This window comes from Homalodisca vitripennis, chromosome 5 (assembly GCF_021130785.1).
Source record: "Homalodisca vitripennis isolate AUS2020 chromosome 5, UT_GWSS_2.1, whole genome shotgun sequence".
Taxonomy (NCBI): Eukaryota; Metazoa; Arthropoda; class Insecta; order Hemiptera; family Cicadellidae; genus Homalodisca; species Homalodisca vitripennis.
In genome coordinates this window covers 17,570,969-17,591,489 of record NC_060211.1, presented here as the reverse complement: position 1 = coordinate 17,591,489, position 20,521 = coordinate 17,570,969, and positions in this window count along the sequence as shown.

Genomic DNA, 20,521 nt, shown 5'->3' with positions numbered 1-20,521 from the left:
GGTTGGCATGTCATGGTAATAGCAAGGAAAAATAGTTTAAATAGCCATATGGCACTGTGCAAAGTTTATAGATGTTATCTGCTATGGTTTTTAAAATATTAAGCCGTACCCAGACTTTTCAAACACCTTGTATATTAAACGTTATTGTAGTTTACCTTCTAAGGACCAGTTGCAGTGACTACTGTGGAAATACTAAATATTAGTTTCTACCTAACACCGCTGTTGGTACTGTCAGGCTTTGTTATACAATAACTCATACAGTGAGTTATTGTATAATACCCTAGAGACCGGTGGCAGGTCTGTTGTGCAAACTGAAAATATTAGTTTTTATGTTGACTGGCTCGCAATGGTTAACAATGTATGCTATAGACAATGCGTCTCTTGAGTAAACTGAAAGTGTTACTTTTCATTGCACATTGCTAATTCATGAATGGATCAATGTACTAAAATCATATGTATTGTAATGTAATCCTCTATAGACCAGTGTCACTTTTGTTATCCCAAGGGATTAGCTCTCACACGACATTTATACCAGTCGCTACATTAATATAAACAAACATGAACCATGTGCACAGAATGTTGTAAGGTTTCGTATAAAATTCGACAAGAACTACAACTAGTTAGATATGTACATTTCCTTTGTAGTCCAGCAGTGTTTTACTGTTTTAGTGTTGTACTGTTTTACAACTATTAACCAATTGATAATAACATTAGCATTGGTTAATAATTTGTGCTAAATATAGATAATATAACCGCAATTATGGTGGGAAACATTGGTTAGACACTGCGAATATTCAGTTAAGCTCCATTTCATATCCCGCTTAATGCAGCGTCTGAAATCCGAAATTGGTGTATTTGGATTTTTACGCTGTTTCCATTCTTACAATATTGAGGATGGGTAAGGTTGGGGAGATACGGGCATCCCGTATAAAAATCCCATGAGAAACGATTATGGAAACTATCTCAGTCATATCAGATTGATAGAAGGAAGGATAGCTTGGTTCCAGACTACTCTAATAAAAGGGCGCAGGGAAGCCATCCTCCTCATGTTGTTGGATACACTCAAGAGATCTATCAATTCAGCCAAATTGTCTTGATTTTGAAGAGACTTTTTATAATACTTTGTATAAACTCAGAGTCATGGTGCAGATTGAAGAATCTGTGATGAATTGATCTTGCGCCTGTTGGAAAGTCTATGGTAAACGCATCAGCAAGAACTATTCACATGTGGTTAGTTTTTTCATTGTACTGTGACATCTAAGTACATGAAAGTCTCTAAGAAGATGTGACGCATGCAGATATGTATGCTCATTGTTTTGTCCTGATCCTGATCGTTCAAGAATAATATAACAAATTATTTATGGTATCGCACATTTGATGTTTATTGTATTTAGCAATTACATTTATATTCGAAATCATCATTAAATCTAGGTTGTCATAATAAAACATAAGTCCACTGCTATATTCTAAACCGGTGGTAATATTGACTATCTGTACATATATAATTTTAAGATTTTTAAAGTTGTAATATTCTTTTCAAGTTGTATATATACATATAGTATAATATTTTTTAATATATTCTTTATACTGTATATATATATATATATATATATATATATATATATATATATATATATATATATAACAAAAGTATATATATAAAGAATATTACAAAATATTATACTATATATATATATATATATATATATATATATATATATATATATATATAAGTACATACTTTTGTATACTATTATATTTAAAAATCTAAAAATTATATAATTTAACATGCTGTTACTATATACACAGTAACAGCATTTAAATTATATACAAAAATTTACACATAATTTGTGAATTCTATTGCACAAATCATTTTTAATCATTATTTGTGACTCACAAAGCCAAAAGCAATACAGCCGATTAGAGGCAAGTTGACTTTAAAAGTAATAAAATCCCCAGCATTTTACAGCCAATGCCGGTTCGTGTTTAATCTAGATTAAGTTTCAGTATGCACGTCGGGTCACGGCACATATGGCTGTTGATGTTTTTTAATCAGCTTAATTGCGTATTTTAAAACCTAAAATGAGTGCAAAAGTTTTAAATGTATTCTGCTGTCGCTAATCGAGTCGCTGATTTAATCGTTCTAAAATTTTATTCTTTAAAAAGGCAGCATATCTTTCAGTGACAAGTGTGAAACATCATTTTAGAATATAATTAGAAAGAGAAAAATTGTATTTCCTATTTACAAAATGTACTGCGTATGCCCTCCTTCTAGAACGTTGTTGTTAAAGTTAACTACGATTGGATGAAAGTGTTAAGAACTGAAGTTAAAGTTTACCAATAATTTGCAAAATGACAATCAACAATTTTACTAATAAATATCAAAGGACAAGTATGTAAATTTTTAAGATAATAAAATGAAATTATTATTTGAAAATAAGTACAAATTATGACACACCAAACGTTAGGATTACGATACATTTATTACAATGTTGGTGCACAATTTGATATCTGTTTGAAATGAAAAGTCACAGCTTTTACAGTTTAACTCTATACTATGTCGTGTGTGTATGAGATTATCATGTTACCGCTTCACTCAAAATATTATTTTTGCCTATCAAATTCTACTTCTTGGTTTAAAGTTTGTTTTTGACAGTGGATGGTTTGACAGAATAACAGGAGTTCGGACATTTGCCATCGTTATGGTTACAAAGTATATAAGTCAACGTTTCGAGGATTGGAATCCATCAACTTCGTCAGTTGGGGTATTCATTAGTACATACAGAGATAGAGGACAGAAAGAAGAAAAGAAGGGAAATAAAACACCCCAAAGCTACTTGGAGTCTAATGTAGGCGTTGTCACTGAAGAAATTTCCCGAGCACAAGTCACGAGTACGAGAAACACAACCACACATCACACCCGCACAGATAAAAGTGGAATGCTGTTCTGCTGTGTGATGTGATGAAATTTTACTTACATACCATCGTGTTCTACCGCAGTAATAGGAAATAGTAGGCCTACATATGTTTTCTGAAATCTGGTGTATTTTGCATTGTACGTTTTGGCTCCAATGCTAAATTGACAAACACGGTTTTTAATGATGAAAGGACATTAAATAATAATAGGTATGTGTCTTGATAAATGGCGAAACAGTAATTTAAAATAGGGTTTAAAGATTAATGAATATAATATTTTAAATAACTAAAATAGTGTAGATAATATAAATATAAATATATATATATATATATATATATATATATATATATATATATATATATATTAAAGATTAAATTTGTTACTAGCTTACTTCGATCACAGACAATGATTGCTTATTTACACCAAAGGCTGTTTGAACATTTTGTCGTAAAAGTTCCAATACTTTCAGCGTTTTATGATTCTGTGCAGAAGCTTAGACGTGTGGTTTGTCATAAAATATTGATATTTATAGATCAACTTTCTTACTTCAAGGTACAAAGTCCCTAAATAACCAAATACATATCTCAACTTCTTAAAAAAATTAGGTTTCACGTTTAGCTTATATCTTTAAATATTTAATTTTAAATATACTGGAAGTTTTGTTGTACTTTTTTATGTTTCTAATAAGAACAGAAATTGTTAAATACTTATACTTATAACATTTGTTAATACTTTCTGTTCTATAATAAATCGTAACCAAAACAAATGCTGCAAGAATGTAAACATATTATATAGAGGTGTGTCGATTATAATTTATGTATTATATAACAGTAAAAAGGAATGTTTGAAAGATTATTTTCAACGTCTAAAATACTGAGAAAAATTTTTTAGGACAGAACTATTCCAAATGAGCCAGTTTGGAAAAACTCGTTTCAAACAAATTAATGGTTTGAGTGTAATGCTTTTATGTTATTTTACTTACATATTTTCAGCGTCAAGCCGCTTAAGGAGAAGATAAGATATTCTATTAAAAATAGTCAAAGTAAAATGATTCCATGTCGCTGGCGTTTTATGTAATAGGTGCATGTGTTACTATAACAAATTTGTTATATTATTGTACACAGTTTGTTTAAGAATTCATTTGCTATACGATTGTTTTATTGCCACCAAGGTTGCCCATAAGACCTGTGTAACAGTGTTCCCTAACGCTTAACCAAATCCAAAGGAGTAACTTGGACCGTAATCAAACTTGCTTATGAAGCTTCATGAAAATTTTCAAATCTAAAGAAATTTCTTTGTAAAGCCCTCAATATCAAAAGACATACAAGGAAGAGAGGCAGACAGAAACGAAATTGTTGCAACCCCTAATAATTGGCTTCGCTAATGGTCAGCCAGTAATAATAGTGGAAGGTCAGCATATTTTTAATCCTCCGAGATGCTAATACCCTTAATTCCGGCACCATTCTCCGTTCAGTATTCACCCGGTTCCATGAAATTCTGACATAGCAACGTGTTCAGCGTTGGCGTGGTCATTTTGGAAATAAATAGTTGTCAACACTGCTATAGTTAACTCAAAAGAACAAAGAACAAAATAGGTAAGATGAACAAATATCAATCAAACTTTAATTTTCCATAAAAATCTTACAAATAATTTAATTAATCTCTAAATTTAAGTACATTTTAAAATACTGAGGGTAAACCAAAATCGTTGAAATATTATTAGCTAGCTACGCGATTAAATTTGGATATTTTGTGTTAAATAAAAAAAAATTTCTATATGTACAATTTTTACTATATATAAAAATAATCAATAATTACTTGGTGAAAAAAATTTTACTTTAAATGCTACTAAACTCAAAACTTCAACGAATTCAAGCTGATCGTGAAGAAGTTTAATGTAGTTACTATATTGAAAAATGATAACAAAAATGCAAATTATAGATTAGTACTGTTTTATTCTTAATTGAAAATTATGTAATTTTCCCTTTTAAAACCTCTTTGTAAATATGGTTGTTTTCAGAAACCATTGATGGCATATTGCATATGAACACCATGTAGGTGAATTTATATAACATTATATGATATATTTATATTTTGGTTAGTTCTTTGTTTCTCTGAATCTGTGAGATTACTGCAATAATATTTTTACATTTGTGATGATTTAAGATACTAAATTAAAAATCTAGTACTTCAAATTTTAGATAAGATTTTCAATATTATATCCAGTAAGAAAATGGTTGCAAATCATATAATGAATGTTAAATATTATTTATAATTACTTCATTTTCTTTTTCTACTAAAATCAGAAAGCTTTGATAACAATTTTACGATGGGATTGTTACCAACAGAGGGATCTACGTGAACAGAGACCCTACCTGAACAAGCGAGACCGCAACAAAGTCGTTTTAACAAGAGACCGGACATAACTAGTCTGGTACAGTCTGGAGCAATTGTGTTGTCATTTGGCCTGTTGAACCGGACTGTACATAAGGGAAGCGATGTTTGGCAACATTGTTTTAAATCATATCCATATGGTACATTCCATTTCGATCTACATCTCAATAAACAAAATTCATTAACGCGTATGTCTGGTCCATTGCAATAATTACAATTATTATTATTTCTCTTTAAAAAATACTACAAGTAGATTCTAGTTACCGGAAGTACACACTTTAAGGCCGAGGTAGACTTTACAGACCAACATACTTGAAAAGATAGAAAATAAATTATAATGACCATGGGTAGCTACGTGTTACAAAAGTTTTGTTAGCGTAGTAGACTTTTCAAACAAACGGATTTATATTTTCTTAATCGAGGCAAAGATGAAAACACTAATATGGCAATAAATTAGAAAGGAATTAGATTTAAAAATTTGAAAATAGACGCTTTTTAACTTGGCTTTTTGACAAACATTTACAGGGTTAATAAAAAGTAAAGAAACCTCTCTTCTTAATATTTTAACGGCTAAAAATGGGGAATTATGGAGGTAATTGAAAAATTTTATATGATAAACCCCACCAATTCCATCGCATGTTGAAGGTACTGATAACAAGAAAAATAACTACGCAAACACAGTTCTGTCTTAACCCAGATCAAAATGGCGGCCAATTCAAACTTTAAAAAGTCATAATTAACGACTTACAACCTAGGCATAAACAACTCTTTGGAGTGGCTAAAAATGTTAAATTTTAATAACCACTTAATGAATTCACATTTGTATGTATTATAAGGGAAATTCATGGCATCAATTTAAAAAGGTATTGAATACAAGGTGTATTCAAGTAAATATTTAAAAAACACCTTGTAAACAACAAAATTTTGCAGAGTTATTGAGGATTCCTGCAGGAGAACTACTTTTCATAAGATATGGAATTTGTTCAGTGTCCTCAGTTGGTTTTACTAGTCTTAATCAGAGGCTTATTAGTTTCAATAACATCAGTGCCTTGACATACTGACTCGATTCACATTGTTATTTACCTCCATCGTGGAGTTAAGTAAACAGGAACGCATAACATTGCTAATGATGCGCTGTTACGGTGATAGAATTTGATCGTGAGATTAGTTGAGATATTTATCGCAAGAAGCATTTCCGTACAGGAGCCCTATATCAAAATCTGTTATTGAAAAACAAATAAAATGTTTTGAAGAAACAAGCTCAGTAAAAAATCTAACTAAATCGACAACACGATATCAGCGGGAACCTTGGACAAATTGTCTGAAGGTCTTAATGCATGTTGATGAAAAGCCGCAAGTATCCCCTACTACTCTTTTAAGAAAAGTGCAGATTTTTCAGGGATCCGTTTGTAAGAGTTTACATGAAATCAATACAAGGTACACAAAATTCACGTTGTACTTGAGCTGAACAAAGATGACTTCGTTTGAAGGGTACAATATGTGATTTAATTAATGAATAAAATAGATAACAAGATACTTAACTTTATAGATATTTTATTTGGTGACAAAGTACCTTCGTACTTAACGGAGAAGTTAATAGACCAAATTATCGTCTCCAATGAGTTACCATTCCAAGGTGGTTATGTGTTCATTCCAACTTCTAAACATTTAAATGGCACTCGTTTTGTACTGGGTTAAGATAATAAAAACTAACAGTTTGCGTTTTTTCTTTTGTTTATCAGGACCTTAAAAATGACGGGTCAACCGATGAGGCTTATCTTTTGAAATCCCGCCATTTTGGGTTTGAAAACGAAGTAGTAATTATGCATACAAGTAATTAATAAAATTAAATGCATTCATGGTGTGCAGAGTTTAGTTTTTCTAGTGTGAGCTGTTCAATGTTAAAAGGGATTCTCCAGGCCTTTTATTAACAATGTATCTTTTCTTGAACAGGGCAACAGTGGAAAATTTACTAGGGCACTGCGAATAACTTAAACTGGATAAGATTACAAAGGCTGGAGATAGAGACTTTTTGACTGAAGTAACCTTTTCAGACCGAGATCTTATATGTATATATCGTTTGCATTTATCCCTATTACCAACGAAGACTGAACTAAAACGTGTAATAGACATGTTTACTTTCGATTCCAAATTATAATAGGTTTACATTATACTGCATTACTTGTGTTTCTATTAACATTATTTAATATTCCACCACACTGAACCAGTCTTAGATATGGGGTCCCTCAGGGATCCATCCTCGGACAGTTTTGTTCCTGGTGTACGTAAACAATTTGAATTCAAAGATTCATAAAGGACACATAGTCCAATATGCAGATGACACGACTCTCTCTTTCACATGCAAATCAAAATTCCAAGTTGAAATTCAAGCTTACGAAGAATTAAATGTATGTACACAATACTTTGAAAACATAAACTTGAAACTTAATTGTTCGAAAACAAATTACATGGTTTTTGGTGGGAAGCACTGCACCATTTCAGTACAGACCTACTGTGATGTTGGACGACGACAAGGTCCTGGATAAAGTTGACTGTACGAAACTCCTGGGAATATACCTCAATAGAGGGTTGACTTGGAGGAACCATGTGGACAGTGTTTGTGCGAAACTACCAAGTAATATTTATCTCTTGAGAGGTCTTGACGAATACTGTTCAGATCAAATAATTAAAATTGCATATTACGGTTTGGTCCACCCACATTTATCCTACGGTATTATATTGTGGGGTGGCTGTTCAAATGGCGACTTCCACAGACTTTTTGTCTTAAAGAAGAGAGCTATTAGAATTATTGCTAAATTAAACTTTAGAGAGTCGTGTAGAAATTCATTTAGGGAGCTCAAAATACTAACTTTGCCATGTTTGTATATGCTGGAGACTACTGTACATTGTCGGTTTAAGAGCCAAATGGTTCGAGGTCGTGACATTCACAACTACGATACGAGGTATCGAGAAAATGTCAGACCTGCTCAGCATAGATTGAGAAGATACGAGCAACTTCCTTCTCAAGCCGGCATAAAGTTTCTAAATGGGCTCCCTGAAGAAATAAAATCAATAAATGATCTAAATCGGTTCAAAATTACATTGTGACACTTTTTAGTGTCTCATACTTTTTATACAGTTGGTGAATTCATGGACCATCTCACCAGCTCCAATGTGCGGTAGTACAGGGGCGCTGACATCCAAAGTCATTTTTATTATATATTAATTTTACTGCTTGACAACTTTTATTATTAACTAAAATCGATATTGTTTACGATATTTTAAAAATTAAATCATTAGCATAAGACATTTCATTATTTTAATGAATATACAATTATTATTATGTGACGCATGCTATGCAATGTTAAAATTGTTTCTGGCAATAAAATATATTGTATTGTATTGTATTAATTAAGATTATTTCGAGTGTTAATGAAATTGTTGGAGGTATTCTTTCAAATACTATGGAATGTTGCAGATAAATTATTTTTATTTCATTGGTACTCATAAAACCGTTTCACTCTCTCAATACAAAGCCGTTAATGTTTCAACTTAAATGTTAGTTATTTTGAAATTGATCAGGAATGTTTTCCAGTGAAAATATTCGTTTCCATAAATAATTATTCTGAAATTATAAGCTATATGTCTATGGACAATATGTTATTTAATGGGAAATCGCGTCTAAAGCCGAGGGTAGCTACTAGTTTTTAAGTATAGCTTTTTACAATGTGGAATTGTATTAAGTGTAATATTTTTATTTGCATATACAAGCTCTGCGTTTATTATAAAACCAAAAACAAATCGAATTTTATTAAGAAGCATATACGTTCCAAATTAACGTTTTTAATATTGAATAATGCCTTACAAATAAATACCAGTTCAACTTTAGTTGTAACAATCAAACTCCAGAACTAACTAAAGATCGTGTGTGAGCCACCTACTCCCATAGTAACAGTTGAGTCATAAATTTAGATTATCGTAGATGTTCTGGAGCACTGCTTGACTCCCGGGACGACCCAACAAGATTAAAATCGTTAAGCTATCTTCGTTAAAAATACGCCATTATCCAAGTTATTGTTGTCAACTGCAAGGCTATAATTAAAAAACTTGTCGTTAAGTGATATACTTCACCTGAAAAAAACTATTACTACCATGTTTTATGATTCAAAGTAATTATTAGCGACTGTGGTAGTTTGAACATTAGTGTTTCAAACTGCCTGCACTAAAATAAATGCTACATAAACTTATTATAAAATATGGTGAAAATAGGGGTACGCAACTGATCTACAGGGTTTAATTAACAATAGGGCAAAACTATTAGGACTTTTATAAAAAAAAACAACAGTTCGCCAAACCACAAGTCGCATAAAAGGGTTGCTGAAGTTACATGCCAAATTCATTCTCGATAAGTCCTGCGTCAAGACAGCAATGCACAATAATAGAACTCATTCTTTTCTATGTACTGTATAATGCAAATTATAAATTCTGTATGTCAAATATATCTGTGTTAGATGTGTTTTTTACATGATTAACATGTATTCACATTTTTATTCCTTAAATTAACATTAGTTAATAATATGTCACATGTTAACGTGTGACATGACTGTACTCAGTTTGTTTAGTAATGATTAATTCTGCGATTTTCACGTTTTAATCGCGGATAACCATATGAGCTATATTCAAAAGTTCAGTATATATTCAATATGTTACCCTATTTTTATTTCTGTTGCTGTTACGTTTTAATAGGAATGGGTTTAGCTACTATAAATACTGGCTGGTTTGTATTTTTTATTTACCATTAAGGTTAAATTCATATAACGTGCTAGGAAATCATCTAAATTGTTCTATTTAATTCAAGACATAAACTGCAATAAACGGTTATAAGGAAAATCATAAAATCCATACTAGAATAAATAAAATCCTCAAGGATCCTTATCGATGCAGCGTTACAATTATTACCTACCGCTAACGAGTGATATAATCCTGGAAAGGAAGACACGTATACTGTTGAATGTATACGTATAGTGGCAAAATACATTTATAACCAACAATTCTGAACTCCGTCTACATTATCCGATAGCTGTTGACTGTACAAAGAGTTTTCCTGTAAAATAAGCTGAACTAATTTGGTCCCACAGTGCATACTTTGTGACGTAGCTTCTTAGTAAAAACCATAATACTAAACTCAGTTCAAACAAGTTTCCTTATTATATACTAAAATAAATTCGCGCATGAAGCGGTGAGGGGTTGGAGGGGAAGTGTGGGCTTGGAAGGGGCAAGAGGGAGGGATGGCAGGTGCAGCTAGTAGTCTACTAGCATTATTGAAAATATCGGTCTGGTACGCGTCTAGGCTTTCATTTTATTTCATCAGATCAGTTTTTATAGAGTTTTAGAAACTTCGGTTTTCATATTAATGTTTTTAGCCACGCTAATACACACTTTAATCGTGGAGCAAACAGAACTGATCAGCTGAGTGGGCCGCGCAAGCGCACAGCGATATTTGTCCACTGCACAACGAAGGCCCATTTTACATCTAGGTAATCTAGCAGTACTGTAACTTCTAAATGCTAAGGAAAACACAATTGCTTAAAGACACAAACAAGAATTACTGAATAATCTAGGGACATAAAAATAACGAAAATTGCCAATAAACCTCGTTTATAGCGTCTTTAAACTATATCCATCACAATTTTGTTTACGACCTTTATCGTAGCGTCACTCAGTCTCGTGTTTAATATTTAATCACTCGGTTGATACAGTAAGCATTAACGATGAAACTGTGTTTCAAATACCAGCCTTTTATTGTCAATACCTAATGGATGCAGATGGAAACAATGCACTTTAGTTAGAAATAGAACGTTGTATCTATTTACCCACTTATCTAATGTCAAGTCTCAAGAGGAAGAGACACCAATTACGTATTTGACGTACGTAGATACAGTGAGTGTCCATATACAAAATCTTATAATATCGTCTTAATTGATCTTAGCAATAATATTAGTGTCTATATAATCAGACTTCTGATGCCAAGTCCTGCATAATCTTTGCGAACATAACTTATATCTATATGCCGTCTTATAATGTCAAGACCTAGCTGTATAATCTCCAAAATCAAATAGTAGCCAAAATATAAATGAACTTATCATGGAAATTATAATCTCAAACTTTATTATTTATCGTAAAAAAACACATTAGGATTCAAAAAGATCGATGTTACATTGTATGACAACACCGGAACCCTTTTCAAAGAAAGATTACTTGCGTGGCTTCACTTCCCGTACAGGTCCTTAAATATTTATAATCCCATCCTTTCTGCCTCATCAACATGTCACGTGATCCATCTTGGCGAGAATAAACGACTTGAAGGTCAGTTAATTACGTCAAATAACCCGTGTTCCACGTATATTGTTTTATAAGTTAGAATATTTTAGCTCGCTACTTTTAGTTAGCCATTGCTTAATTTTAACTGGTCCAATGCATGCAATTTTGATGTCACCACGATGAGGAATTATATGTATTATTAATTGTAATAAAAATATATTCCAAGCAAAAAGAGGAAATATGTTATCGAAAAGATAATATATGTTCAAACAAACATATTAGCTCCTTAAAATGTTAAGACGTTGTGTGATTTTGTATTAAAAGTACCCCTCACTGTAATTTACCCATACAACCAGAAAACACATATATATAAATTTTTTTTAATATTCATAAAATAAATAACAGTACTTACAGAGCTGTACAATACTTTTACTATTTTTAACTCCATATACTTATAAATATACTATAACTTTAATAATATTGAATTAACAAATACAATTGTATTTTATTGTATTCAATATTTTCTGAAATGAAGATGCTGTATCGTGTTTTACAATGATACGTGGTAAAAATGGTTGCAAGTATTACATTTTTCGCTCGGGGCATGTATCATGATGGATAGCTTCTACTGAATAACGCGAAAAATAAATAATAACATGTTTCCGTTCTAGAAAATCTCTACAACCCAGTTTAACTTGGCCTAAAATGTCACGCCTTGTTTGGAAATCAGATATGTTACTATTTAAATACAAAAAAACCATCATTCAATACATTTTCAATAATTCACAGTATCTAAATATTCCAAAGCAAACAGATGCTGTTGCTTACGTTAGGTTATATTCCGTCATTAAGTCATTACTAGATTTGTGTTGAAGGAATATAATATTTTCTTTGCAAAAGTGCAAGGTTACTAGCTCACAAGGAAAATAATCTTGTTGAAGGCGTTAACTCATCTAATTAAGTGTAATCCAAGCTACGTGTGGGAGTAAGATAAGCTACTTGCCTACGGCAAAGCTCAAATTACAAGTATTTCTTAACGTTATGATTATGGAATTAACGAGTTTGCACTGGAAATATGAGGTACAACTTTCCAAATTGAAAACAACATCATATCTAAACGTACTCAGTAATAAAATACGAGCTATCCTCTCTACTCTAATTGTAGCAGGCTTCGTAGATTAAAAACTTACTGCTTACAATTTTATATTTAAAGAAGCTAAATATGTAGTCATTCAAAGTTATTTACAGGCTATAAAGTTACTTTGAAGTTACACATTTCATATCAGCAAGCATTTTCTTGAATTTAAGTACCTAGATACGTGATATCCACATCATACGTCGATGGAAAACGTTATTACATTCAGCTTTTAATGCATCCATTTTGAAATGAAATTTGTAAGGAAAGCAGTAAGCTGGTTGTTGTTCGACATAGAGATGAATCCCTCCAAATTTGTGTGCCACCTTGATTTCAGTGACTTATAGTGACGTCAGAGGTGTCGTAAGTGAACTGTCTTCGCACTGACACAGGTCGACCCCCTGGAGGCCCTGTACGAGCTAGAAGTTCCGGCCCCGTGATCCTGGCACTTCGGTGAATTGGCATCATCCAATAACCCCCTAATTCCAACCCTCAATAGTGAACTTATCTAGCACTACTGCGGTTTCAATACACCTGGAATAGAAATTCGTCGGACATTAGTTACCTCTGTAATTTATACTTATTCCAACTGAATAGTTTATAATATAGTAACCATTTTAGGCACATTTGCAATTCAGATATTGCGGTGTTATGAAATGGTATTATGACCATTAATCGTAAGGAAGTTTTCAATGGAAAGCCCTAAACTTCTTTTTTTATGAGAGGTGTACAATCAGAGAATCATAACCTTTTCTGAACGAACTACGGCTTATGATCAGATGTTTTTTTTCAATTTTTTAAATCTCTTTATTTGTGTTACTTGAATTAATTATAAAATGTTTTGGGAACTATAATGGTTTTGTAGCACATAAATTTATAACACAATAAATACCGACGTTATATATCCGATGTTTATAGTTTTATTTATTGTGTTATAAATTAATTTATGACATAATTTGCTAATTAAAAAAAGTCAGTGAAAACACATTGCTTAGTAGAGTGAAACGCCGCCTACCGCATCAGAATACGAAGATCCAGTCAGAAATGGCAGCGCATAATGTGTACTTCACAATGTGTACCTAAAACAACCCGCCATTTCTGATTGGATAAACCTTTTCAGATGCGGTTTGCGGCATTCAACTCTACTAAGTGAGCTCTTGTAAATGAGGTATTACTCGACCCGTGCTTCAATTTAATATTTCCATGTTTTCCTCTGTGGGCCGTCCCCCCATGGTTGGCATGTCATGGTAATAGAAAGGAAAAATAGTTTACATAGCCATATGACACTGTGCAAAGTTTATAGATGTTATCTGCTATGGTTTGTAAAACATTAAGCAGTACCCAGACTTTTCAAACACCTTGTATATTAAACAGGAAATCTTACGTTTAGCTAAATCTTTCAGCAAAATGTTTATCACAGTAATTATGAGCAATAGTATTTTAATGTATATCTATCCGAAGAATGTGTAACTAAACGATAAAATTGTTTTGAGTAATGAACTCTATATTGGAAGCATTAGCTTATTACTCACTTTAATACTACTATTATCTACAGAAAACTTAATATAAATGTTATAAAGATGTTTAATATGTAAATATATCACAGGTACATGGATCTTAACGTGAGCACTTCACAACCAATTCGGTCAATTTATATAATAAGGGCTTATACAGATGTATGTTATTCCCTTTACTCATATGCGGACAGTCAAAATAATCATAAAGCACATCAAAGAATGTAAAACAGATTGTGTGTTTAAAGCCATAACCGAGCTGTGTAGACCCTTACATGTTTAACCTGATGCTAATTAATATATAAAATATAGAGGATTAAGTTCCACGAAATTCTGTTCATAAAGGAATACTGAGAAGTCATTAGTAATAGTATTATCGTCACAAAGAAGAGTAGAACGGAATGTCACTATACCAGGAAATATTGCATAAATAAAATACCAGGGTTTGGTTTATAACTCCAATTGTTTAAGAAAGTTTGCTTTCCACATTCAATTACAGCTCAATAAGTCTTCATCAACAAAACATAAATTGTATCAGGATTATTTCAGTGAAATAAAAGATTAACCAAGTAAAATAAACTATTAATATATTGATTGAAACCTAATATGTTTCCTTACAATAAAACAAATTAAAACTTATCTTTAAAAAATCATTATTTGGATAATTTTCCTATGGGTAACTTTATTGCATCTCAAAGCCCCCATTACTGTAGAATAAATTCAGGACTTTATCTTGAATGCTGTAATATTTAATCTGAAGAATTACTGCATTACTAAAAATCTTTTAATTTTACTCCCCTGTCATTCTCTTTCCCAGTCATAGAGTTTTAGTGTATCTACAAAGCTACCATTCCAAATATGTATTGAACGACGTTATCATGAAAAGATTCTAAGAGCTGAGAGAAAGTTTTTACTTAATATACATAACCTGGTTTTTCTTGAAATTGATAGAGACCAAAAGAATGAAATGGAATATAAATAATAGTCACATCAACTTCGATGATTTAGATAAAGTGACTGAAAATCTCCAATTTAAGGGTCTGTGTATTGTTATCTGACGCAGATTCAACATTCGTTTACGTTCCTCATGTCTGTTGTTTGTGTTTCCAGTAAAAAATATCTAAGAAATCAAAATAACACTTCATATTTTAACCCTTTTATTAAACTCCCCTAAAGACTTCCACCATATTTAGTGCGTCTGAAGATTAGTTTCGCTATTACGAAAAAGTCTTGGTTCAATTGATAAAAACAAATTTTGTGCTGATATCGTGAAATTTGGCTCTCGGCTTGCAACCCGTATATTCGAGAAGCACGAAGTACTCTTTAGATAATATTCCCTGGAATAACAAGGTGGGTAAATAAGGAAATCATAACTGGAACTGAAAATAGATCTCAGTTACTTTACAGATTCGTAGTGTAGTTAAGACAATCTTTGTAACTTTATTTTAATTTAAACGTTAAAAATTTCGTTTGCTGACTGATTGATCACCAAAAGTTTTTATAGTCTTTTTGCGAAGAATTCTTTGTAAGCAATAATTGCCACATTTACTATATTTCTGTTATAAGAATACCCAATTCTTTCGTCTTCATTTTCAAAAAATATGTTAATTTCTTAAGTTCATCATATATTAAGGGGGAAATAGTGTTGAGAAACATAATAAATAAAGTCAAATTCATGAGTGACTTAATGATTTCTATTGGGTCAACCTCTGCAGAAAAATACTTCCCTGCGTGTCTCGCTTTTGCACATATAGGGTTGAAATACGTTTCTAGGGGATGCCCCTATGAATACAAATTATTGTATATCAGTTGATTCAATATTTTGTAGGTAAATTCTGATATCACATTGTTAGATGGATAGCAAAAAACTGTTCCCAAATTTAGTTTACTGTCGTTATTTTGAACATCAGAGTTGTTCAAATAAGTGATTACAGGACAGTAAAAAGCAGCACTCTTGTTTACAAAAGTTCTCTGTGGTAGACAAGATAAATCACGCAAACGTTGCAATGATGCAAGATTTATTTGTGTTTGTTGTCATCAATTGTGGGGAAAGAAGTGAAAAATCCTTTCCAGTCAATTTGGGCCATTTAGATAATAGTTCCAAAGCAACCTGTCAGTACAAGTTTTTCCCTTTTTAAACTTGAACACTTGTTTCCTTTTCTACACGGGTAACTAGGTCTTACTTGCACCACAAAGATATTCAAGATTTATCAGAAGTGCTTACCGTATAGCAGTAATAATAGTCAGGATTAACGTATTCAGTGTGGTATATGAATATTTCATCAAAACATAAGATTTATTTTAAAAAATAATTTAAAATTTAACTTTCCATAGATGGATTTGAAATATTTCGTAACAAATTTGTAAACCCGCAGGAATATTGACTCATATTTGATATCACTATTATTAAGATTTATTGGCATGATATTTGGACATAAATCTCAATAAAATGTTAGTCTTTACACAAAGACGACTAATTGAGTCACGTTTTTATTTATTATTACAACGAAGCCTGTGAGAGTTAAATTTATTGAAGTCATGGATCCCAGAGGCAGTTTGAGAGTATTTATTCATAAATATTTTAAAGAACCATATCATGTAAATTCCTTTTAGTTATTTATATCTAAAAATTATTTCCAGCATTTTATTATTATTTCTTTTAATTGCTAACATACCAGTAAATGCAGAAGGATTTTAAATTGTGCACTAAATCTTCTTGAAAAATATTTTTTAAACTTTTAGCATTTAGCTTACAATTTTATGATTTCTTTTCTTTCATGAACTGGTTAAAGTAAGCACTCAAGTTCAAATGTGTAAATAAGAAGCCAAGCTAACGTAGAACTAAGTATATGTATATGTTTTAAAAAGTCATGAGCTGTTTCAGAATTTTAAATTGAGAAAGATAAATCCATATTATATAGGCAAAAGCTCATTGATAGTATAAATTACATTTTCATACCTTCTCAAAACTGCAAACTTTAAATAGGTTTAAAATATTTTGGTTAAACCTATCATCTAACCCAATGGTTCCCAACCTGTTGTGTTTGGCGACCCACTTCCAAATGTTTTTTAACATTCGCGACCCATCCCTCACCCGTGATTTTATATATACATATGTATATTATGTATATATAACATTAATATAAAATACACATGATTTATATTTATATACGTGTATAGAAAAAAAAGTAAAGTGTAAATAAATATGTATACAGCTTAGTATTGAAAACATAGAAATAGTTTATTGATTATTAAAGATTACAAATAATTTTTCTATAATACTAGTGTGACTTCTGGCATTGTTTTGACTGAACAAGTAATTCAATGTCAGGACTAAAATTAGATATTTTGAGGCGTAAATCACTTTCAACGTCCACCAGTCTGTTTCTATACTTATTCTTGATGTGAACCAAGGTTGAAAAGGCACGCACACAAAGATATGCTGTCGAAAAAACCATTAGGAATCTCATTGAAAATTTTGACATCTTGAGAGTGGGATACTCGGAGAAAAAGGCAAAATTGGGAACACTGGAAGTAAGAAGAGCAAGAAGCAATCTAAGAATTGAAAAAGAACAAAAATACAAGGAAAGGGAAGGTGTTATGCTGCTGGTTAGATATGCTAAATTAAAATTTTAAACAATTTTAATGTAAATATTAGTGTTAAAAAAACTTTGACAGCGATTTTCCGAAACCTGTGTTTTATATTACCGTCAAAACTCAAAAACTATTTGTGCTTCAGCTACAAAGTTTTTACGAGTTACTCAGGACACATATAGCTGAAATGTGAACTACAATCATAAGGGTGAGTAACAACATTTTATTGTGTACTGAGCTTCCACCCTCCTAGAAATACGTGGCGTTGGCCGCGGACGCGGATGCGTGTCTGGTAGTTTGAAGAGATTCGAGACCGTCGCGGCGTACGCGGACGTTCATACTATGGATGGACTGACGCGACGCCACGGCAGTGTGACATGGCCTTACGAATGACAGTCACGCCGCGACCCACCTTAAATCCGCCCGCGACCCACTAGTGGGTCGCGACCCACCGTTTGGGAAACGCTGATCTAACCTATTAGTAAAAAGACAGGAATATAAATCAACTTGTTCGTGATCAATCTGTTTTAATAAAAATTTATGGGTATTTACTTTAAGGATGTAGGATGTAATTTATGGGATCCAGATGATATAGAATGCTCTAAGTAAATAATTTTTTTGGTGTACATAAGGTTTGTAGTGACCGGGTTTACGACTTGCGGCGCTGGAAACATTTGTCTGACTCTCTGTCCATACGTTATCTCAGAACGATCTGAACAAATGGCAACACCATATTCTAAGATGGAGTTATGTCACTCTATGGGAGTTAGCTAGGAGCTGGTGAACAGTTTTAAACGGTATTGTGGATAACCATAATGCCATCGATAAAATAACAGAATAAATAAACTTGGCAAAAACTCAGTAGAATTTTATGACGTTGTAACAGGTGACATAATAACATGTATAGATATGGATTTGAAGTTTTGCACGTAACTTCAGCTAAACCTTTCATATCATTTGGCTTCCTTTTGCCTTGATTTAGTTGAATAACTCTCAATTCGGTGTGTAAAACACTTTGTTAGAATTATGCTTTTTAAACAACAGCTTGAACACACTGACTATCTTTCAAAAATCTGCAACTTTTACCCATAAAAAACCTTTTTGTCTTTGAAGTTCTTCAAGCATTTATCAACAAGAGCGGTAGCAGTGAACTGAAAATTTGCTTTATTCTACTCGCAGCACAGTACGCCGTTTTTTGTAAGACCAAAGGTAAACAGATCATTCCTTGTAAATACATTTGTATACTTAGGACCAAAATGCTTCAATCTTTTTACCTGAAAATATAAAACAAATTGCTAGTTTTAAATTGTTTTCAAAAAGGGGTAAAATTTGGCTCAATAATATTGACGATTTAGGTATTTCACTGTCTATTGTTTCCTAACTTCCTGTCTAGCTTACGATCTAGTCTAGTATTAATCTATATTGTTACAAATTTTGTATTTCTTTACTGTAATGCTCTTCAATCATTTTCTATTTTCTCTTTAACGGTGCTATAACTTTAAAATGGGTGCAATTATTAAATATGATTTTTTTCGTTCTCTTTCATACTTGTTTTTATTATTATTATTAGTGGGTATGCGCTATTTAAGCCGAAAAATTAAAATGTTTATTTATTACAGAAGACGAATACTTTAAGTTATAATTAAATTACCAAAATAACCACCGAGTACTTTTAAATGGGGGTTATTTGTTTTTTCAAAGTTTTTAATCTTATTATGTAATATAAATGAAAAATATTGAATTAAATATATTCTATTCTATTCTAATCTAAATCAACATTAAACATTACTTTTATCTTCTGCAATCAATGAAATAGTTTAACTATTTTTCCACACAACTGTAATGTAATGTGTTACAAGTAATCTTAGTAACTCATTTTTAGTGTTTTGTATTTATTAGGGAATTAATACTACACAGAATGAAGTTGGTATAAAGCTGAAGACAGAGCACGTAAATTTAAATTGGCTTTTTTCACCGGATGTTATAAAAGTGTGTAGAATAAATATATAAGATTTAATTGGTTAAGAGAACAAAGGTGATTAGGTAGAATCATGATGTTAGCTGGGAAGTGATATATTTGAATGTTCCCCATCGTCACCTCTGGAAGTTGGCACCAAAAGTCTCCCCGCCTCTTCCTACTGACGGCCGGCAATATCGCGAGCCTCTTGTTAGATTTATCGTCGTGTTTTTGTTTGTCACAGGAAATTTTTGAAGTTTCTGCCGCTGTTTAACGCAGCTTCTACAGTGACCTGTAAGTGAAATTACAGCCGATTTTTACGTTACGTTTTAGGTTTTTCCGGCCAATTCAAAATGATTTGTTGAAAACTGTTCTGAGTGTCACAATGAGCTCAGTTAAAAAAGGCAATTATATTTTAGTAGATATAAATCTGTGAAGAGATGATATTTTGGTGAATCTGAAACGAATACATGTTAGAAAATCTTAATAGAAAAATGAGACTGGTTTAAAAGAACAAATGTGAGATTATATTCCATAAAATGAGTTACAATAATATATAACTTCCATGATTAAGAGTAAATTTCCTCTTAAATAACTAACAATTAAATTGTTTATGAGAATTCAAATAATAATACAAATTTATTGTCAAACTTTTCTATATGCTTCCACAATTAACATCCAATAATATA